This window comes from Coregonus clupeaformis, chromosome 27 (assembly GCF_020615455.1).
Source record: "Coregonus clupeaformis isolate EN_2021a chromosome 27, ASM2061545v1, whole genome shotgun sequence".
In the NCBI taxonomy this organism is placed as follows: domain Eukaryota; kingdom Metazoa; phylum Chordata; class Actinopteri; order Salmoniformes; family Salmonidae; genus Coregonus; species Coregonus clupeaformis.
Window position 1 is genome coordinate 50,176,192 of NC_059218.1, and position 7,454 is coordinate 50,183,645.

Below are 7,454 nucleotides of genomic sequence, written 5' to 3' on the forward strand. Positions count from 1 at the left end.
GTCAAGGGGATGGCGTACTGTAGGCCTTAGTGTGTCCAGTTTTGTTATATTGTTTGTCCCAAGAAAGCCAATAATAAGCCAACATTATTAGCGACAGGCCTTAGTCCAAACTACCAGGACACACACACAGCCAGGGCAGGAGAGAGGAATGCCAAGCCACCGCTAGATGAGGACTGACAGCGGAAGAGAGGGAGGACAAAGCGAGAGGGGCACGACTGGTGGCTGTTTTTATCATTCATTCAGCCAGGCCAAGGAGACATCCCCTCTCTCCCCCCTTTCTCTCTCCTTTTTCAGTACTTCTGGATCTCTCTCTCTCGTTCCCTCACTTATCTTCTATCCTGGAGAAAGTTCTGGAAGTTCCATACGGGATTAAGGTTCCGAAGAGGAGGAATATTTACGAGAAGACAAACTAACTTAAGGCCAGCATGGCGTTGCTATGCTACAACAAAGGCTGTCGAGAGAAGTTTGATACAGACAAGAACAAGCATGGTAAGAAGACCGCTTACTTCACTTAAACTCAAAACACTTTACTTTAGCTCAAACACACTGAGGTTTTTCACTGAGCAAGTAATACTGTGGTAGTACTCTGGTTGTAATTAATATATAGTATATTTTAAGAGTTCGTGTGGTTATAGTATTGGGTATATTGGTGGTCTAATGTCTAAAGCTAGACTACGTTTTGAATGTGTAAATGTAGAGAGATGAGAATTTGTCTATTTATTGTGTGTGTAACTTGTAGTCACCCACACAGATTCCTGTGGGCCAGACCGATTTGGAGATGAGGGGTGTCTTTCACAGAACTCAAATTGGCGGTTTCCCATACCCAGAACCAGCCTACTACTGGTATATAAAAATATATAATGCTCAATGGAGAACCTCCAGTTGATAGTTATTTTTAGTCTAGAAATGTTTTGTTGATAGTTTAGTGTCTCTGTTAGGAACACAGTGTGCTAGAGTAGTAGTCATCCAAACATTGACGTAAAGCGTCATGTCTGGGGGAAACCTGGCACCATCCCTACGAAAAGCATGGTGGTGTCATGCTGTGGGGATGTTTTTCAACAGAATACTGAGGAAAGGGTCTGAAAACTCGTGTAAATGTAATATTTCCCTTTTTATTTTTAATACATTTACAAACATTTCTAAAAACCTGTTTTTGCTTTATCATTATGGGGTATTGAGTGTAGATTGATTAGGGGGAAAAACTATTTAATACATTTTAGAATAAAGCTGTAACGTAGGGGTCTGAATACTTTCCAAATGCACTGTACAGGAGTTTATCAAAATTGGGTTTGTTTTCGAATTCTTTGTGGATCTCTGTAATCTGAGGGAAATATGTGTCTCTAATATGGTAATACATTTGGCAGGAGGTTAGGAAGTGCAGCTCAGTTTCCACTTCATTTTGTGGGCAGTGTGCACATAGCCTGTCTTCTCTTTAGAGCCAGGTCTGCCTACGGCGGCCTTTCTCAATAGCAAGGCTATGCTCACTGAGTATGTACATAGTCAAAGCTTTCCTTAATTTTGGGTCAGTCACAGTGGTCAGGTATTCTGCCACTGTACTCTCTGTTTAGGGCCAAATAGCATTCTAGTTTGCTCTGTTTTTTGGTTAATTCTTTCCAATGTGTCAAGTAATTCTCTTTTTGTTTTCTCATGATTTGGTTGGGTCTAATTGTGTTGCTGTCCTGGGGCTCTGTGGGGTCTGTTTGTGAACAGAGCCCCAGGAAAAGCTTGCTTAGGGGACTCTTCTCCAGCTTCATCTCTCTGTAGGCGATGGCTTTGTTATGGAAGGTTTGGGAATCGCTTCCTTTTAGGTGGTTATAGAATTGAACGGCTCTTTTCTGGGTTTTGATAATTAGCGGGTATCGGCCTAATTCTGCTCTGCATGCATTATTTGGTGTTTTACGTTGTACACAGGATATGTTTGCAGAATTCTGCATGCAGTCTCAATGTTGTGTTTGTCCCATTTTGTGAATTCTTGGTTGGTGAGCGTACCCCAGACCTCACAACCATAAAGGGCAATGGGTTCAATAACTGATTCAAGTATTTTTTAGCCAGAGCCTAATTGGTATGTTGAATTTTATGTTCCTTTTGATGGCATAGAAGTCTTTCTTGCCTTGTCTCTTAGATCGTTCACAGCTTTGTGGAAGTTACCTGTGGCGGTGATTTTTAGGCCGAGGTATGTATAGTTGTTTGTGTGCTCTAGGGCAACGGTGTCTAGATGGAATTTGTATTTGTGGTCCTGACAACTGGACCTTTTTTGGAACACCATTATTTTTGTCTTACTGAGATTTACTGTCAGGGCCCAGTCCTGACAGAATCTGTGCAGAAGATCTAGGTGCTGCTGTAGGCCCTCCTTGGTTGGTGACAGAAGCACCAGATCATCAGCAAACAGTAGACATTTGACTTCAGATTCTAGTAGGGTGAGGTGCTGCAGACTGTTCTAGTGCCCTCGCCAAGTCGTTGATGTATATGTTGAACAGGGTGGGGCTTAAGCTGCATCCCTGTCTCACCCCATGGCCCTGTGGAAAGAAATGTGTGTTTTTTGCCAATTTTAACCGCACACTTGTTGTTTGTGTACATGGATTTTATAATGTCGTATGTTTTTCCCCCAACCCCACTTTCCATCAATTTGTATAGCAGGCCCTCATGCCAAATTTGAGTCAAAAGCTTTTTTGAAATCAACAAAGCATGAGAAGACTTTGCCTTTTTGTTTGTTTGTCAATTAGGGTGTGCAGGGTGACTACGTGGTCTGTCGTATGGTAATCTTGTAGGATGACAATGTCTGTATTTCCAATTTCTTTGATGAAGTCTGGGTTCCTGCTCTTGTCAGCATCATCTAGGTGTTCTCATCTTCCACGAAGATGAATAAAAACAATGCATACATTTATTTTTCATTTAGAGATACAGTGAGAGGAAAAAAGTATTTGATCCCCTGCTGATTTTGTACGTTTGCCCACTGACAAAGAGATGATCAGTCTATAATTTTAATGGTAGGTTTATTTGAACAGTGAGAGACAGAATAACAACAAAAACATCCAGAAAAATGCATGTCAAAAATGTTATAAATTGATTTGCATTTTAATGAGGGAAATAAGTATTTGACCCCCTATCTATCAGAAAAATGTCTGGCTCCCAGGTGTCTTTTATACAGGTAACGAGCTGAGATTAGGAGCAGACTCTTAAAGGGGAGTGCTCCTAATCTCAGCTTGTTACCTGTATAAAAGACACCTGTCCACAGAAGCAATCAATCAATCAGATTCCAAACTCTCCACCATGGCCAAGATCAAAGAGCTCTCCAAGGATGTCAGGGACAAGATTGTAGACCTACACAAGGCTGGAATGGGCTACAAGACCATCGCCAAGCAGCTTGGTGAGAAGGTGACAACAGTTGGTGTGATTATTCGCAAATGGAAGAAACACAAAATAACTGTCAATCTCCCTCGGCCTGGGGCTCCATGCAAGATCTCACCTCGTGGAGTTGCAATGATCATGAGAACGGTGAGGAATCAGCCCAGAACTTCATGGGAGGATCTTGTCAATGATCTCAAGGCAGCTGGGACCATAGTCACCAAGAAAACAATTGGTAACACACTACGCTGTGAAGGACTGAAATCCTGCAGCGCCCGCAAGTTCCCCCTGCTCAAGAAAGCACATATACAGGGCCGTCTGAAGTTTGCCAATGAACATCAGAATGATTCAGCAGAGAACTGGGTGAAAGTGTTGTGGTCAGATGAGACCAAAATGGAGCTCTTTGGCATCAACTCAACTCGCCGTGTTTGGAGGAGGAGGAATGCTGCCTATGACCCCAAGAACACCATCCCCACCGTCAAACATGGAGGTGGAAACATTATGCTTTGGGGGTGTTTTTCTGCTAAGGGGACAGGACAACTTCACCGCATCAAAGGGACGATGGACGGGGCCATGTACCGTCAAATCTTGGGTGAGAACCTCCTTCCCTCAGCCAGGGCATTGAAAATGGGTCGTGGATGGGTATTCCAGCATGACAATGACCCAAAACACACGGCCAAGGCAACAAAGGAGTGGCTCAAGAAGAAGCACATTAAGGTCCTGGAGTGGCCTAGCCAGTCTCCAGACCTTAATCCCATAGAAAATCTGTGGAGGAAGCTGAAGGTTTGAGTTGCCAAACGTCAGCCTCGAAACCTTAATGACTTGGATCTGCAAAGAGGAGTGGGACAAAATCCCTCCTGAGATGTGTTCAAACCTGCTGGCCAACTACAAGAAACGTCTGACCTCTGTGATTGCCAACAAGGGTTTTGCCACCAAGTACTAAGTCATGTTTTGCAGAGGGGTCAAATACTTATTTCCCTCATTAAAATGCAAATCAATTTATAACATTTTTCGACATGCGTTTTTCTGGATTTTTTTGTTGTTATTCTGTCTCTCACTGTTCAAATAAACCTACCATTAAAATTATAGACTGATCATGTCTTTGTCAGTGGGCAAACGTACAAAATCAGCAGGGGATCAAATACTTTTTTCCCCCTTACTGTAAGTGTTGACTCATGTGTTTTGTGTGCAGGGTTGGTCTAGTTGTAGGAAGAGGACCACAGACTTCTCGGAGTTCCTGTCTATCAAGGTCAAGGAGAATGTGCCACCAGCTGGGTTCGAACTTGGCCCGCTGAGCTGAAGGCTAAACGTTATAGCCTAGGCATTAGCTCAGGGAACAATATTTGACCTGAGCGCCCATGTCAAATCTTTTCAGACTCCTGAGGGGGAAGAGGTGTTGTCGTGTCTTCTTCACAACTGTGTTGGTGTGTGTGTGGACCATGATAGCTCTTTAGTGATGTGGACACAGAGGAACTTGAAGCTCTCGACCCAAAGTAAATCTGAGCTTTATACAATACACTCAAGAAAAAACGATTATATTTATCATAGCGATTCCGGAGTAAAATTAAAACAGAATAATATGCCTCAAAAACATTGTACAACTATATAGAAACACCTTTAATTGCTGAAATAAGTTCATTAATGAGGAAAGACCAGTCAGTGCAGCGATGTAGCGATGTATTATAGGTAATTCATGTGTAGGGGACTTCTGAGAATGCTTCAGACTGTGTCGATGTGTTTGGACCACAGGTATCAGAGACAGCATCCCGAGTGGACTTTCCTATCGTAGGGCTGCACCCAAAGGCGCCATAGCAACGAGAAGCCCCAGGAGCCTTCGCAGCCGACAGTGACGTCAGACAAGAACGGCGTGAAACACAACAGAGAGGAGATAATTTACCAGGAGCCCAAATCAGCTGAGGCACCGCAGAAGAAGAGACCCAGGTAGGCGTGTGTGCTCTTTGGTGGATTTGCTTTAGCATAGAATCTATTGAGACTATAGTTGCTTTAGACTTTTGTTAAAAGGCTTTAACAATACAATACTATTGATTGTCTCTCCTCCAGTTCAGATGAAGATGAGACTAAGCTTCTACAGAAGATGGCCATACAGCAACAAGGCAGAACGAAAGCGGAAAGCTAAGCATGTGTCCATCCCATAGCTTCTTCCGTTTCCTGTTACTTCTTCTGGATCAAATCGTTGCAGGGTGTTTCTATGTAAAGGCAGTTTGTTTCAATGCCTCTGTTGACTAATACCACTTCTGTGTTGAAATATAACATTACAGTGATTTGGAAATTCCTTTTTTTTTTTTGCTGAGTAAGATTTCAGCAGGACATTTAACCCCCCCCCACACACACACACACACTCTCTCTCTCTCTCTCTCTCTCACAGAGAGTGAAGTTGTGTTGCAAGAACACAGGATGCAAAACAGTGGGTGTCTCCTTTGTGTGTGTCTCTCTTTCTCTCTCTCTGTGTGTGTGTGTGTGTGACTTGTGTGTTACAGAGAAGCAAGTGAAAAACGTGAGGTGCAGTGACTCCTGTCTTTGTAGATGATGAATCTGTAGCATTCTGTTGATGCAGGATAACAGCCTATTTTAGGCTCCTGCTCTCTCTTAGTGTTAACTCTCCGGTAATTCAACAGTTTTTACCAGAGCCATATATTTTAGAGTTTGATCAACTTTAAGAATTTTGAATATTGTTCTAATTCTAGAAATTCAGTTACATAGCATCGTTTAAATATTCCTGTGTAATGTTAATGGGGCGCTAACATGGCTGCCATAGAATGTTGTAGTGTCATGTTAATTAAAGCATCATAATGCAGAAACCTCAATGTCCCAACTCTCTAAATACATGACTCTGGTTTGGACCAGACATACTGTACATTCCAAAGTCCAAACACAGTACACATCCATGACCAAGACACACTGCCAAAGCAAAAGGAAATATTCACATTTAAATTCTTATTGAAAAGACATACACTCTAATCTCAAAGTATCCATAACAAACACACACACTGCCCCAGTACAGGAAATAAGGGGATTTGAATTCTTCTGGAGAAGTTAAAAGAAGTGCTAAATTAATAAAGCTACCTGATTGATTAAAGGGGCTCTCATAGTGTTGTCGCCATCTAGTGGCCAAAGTTGGTAACATTATTCCCCGTCCCAGGCTGAGCCCACACAATATTACATCCATGCTACATTCACTGCTTGTTAATGACCAGAACGAGAAAGGTCACTGGTGCAAATATCAGCGGGACGCTACTGTTGTACTAATGCTCTTTAGAAAGACACTTAACCTTGGTTGCGTCCCAGATTATATCATATTCCCTGTAGGGCTCTGGTCAAAAGTAGTGCACTATGTAGGGAATAGGGTGCCATTTGGGACGTACCCCTTGAGTTGTACTATACCCAGTGTAGATTAAAATATCATGACGTGTCACAAAATTCCAACGTTCCGTATTGGAGTGGCCGATGCTTGTTTGTTATTGTTGTTACCAAGGTAACTGAGACCAGCGGGGAGAGCTGTACACATCACCCTGGAGCGCCGGTCTTCCACGAGGGGCAAGGCAACAACACAATAAAGTTGTTGACTTTTACACACCTGTATTATACAGTACTGCAATATTCTGCCGCAGGTACAGTATTATACAGTACTATTACATACTCCTCTACAAGTATATGTACTGGAGCTGTTGCTCTGTAATGACCATAGACTTTAATGGACCAGGAGGGCTGTACCATGGGCAAACATCGCTGGGTCCAAAAACTGTTCAGTGTCAGCTTCCTGAAATACCGTTAACCCATTATTAGCCTTTATAACCCTTTATGGCCGACAGATATGGCAGCTCTGCTTCTAGCTCCTAAGCAACTCTGCAGTATTTTTTTTCTTTTTTTCTTACATTATTAGCCCAGGAAATTGTTTGTGTTATTGCATACAGCCGGAAATAAATGTTGGATATCAGAGCGGTGGCAACTCACCAGCATTACGACCAGGAATACTACTTTCCCGAATTGGATCCTTTGTTCGTACCCCCCCAGGGCAATTGAACTTATCCCATAGGCTGCTCCAAGACGCCGCCGGCAGAAAATAGGTATTCGGAGTTGACTTCTAGTCC

General features: G+C 42.7%; 1 long non-coding RNA gene across 1 annotated transcript; it reads left to right on the forward strand.

Moving 5' to 3' along the window:
- The first annotated feature begins 407 nt into the window (after nucleotides 1-407).
- LOC121554237 lies at nucleotides 408-7,239 on the forward strand. The gene is made up of 3 exons (XR_005997653.2): nucleotides 408-489; nucleotides 5,095-5,286; nucleotides 5,407-7,239. It is a non-coding gene; the product is annotated as an uncharacterized LOC121554237 (long non-coding RNA).
- Nucleotides 7,240-7,454: the final 215 nt, after the last annotated feature.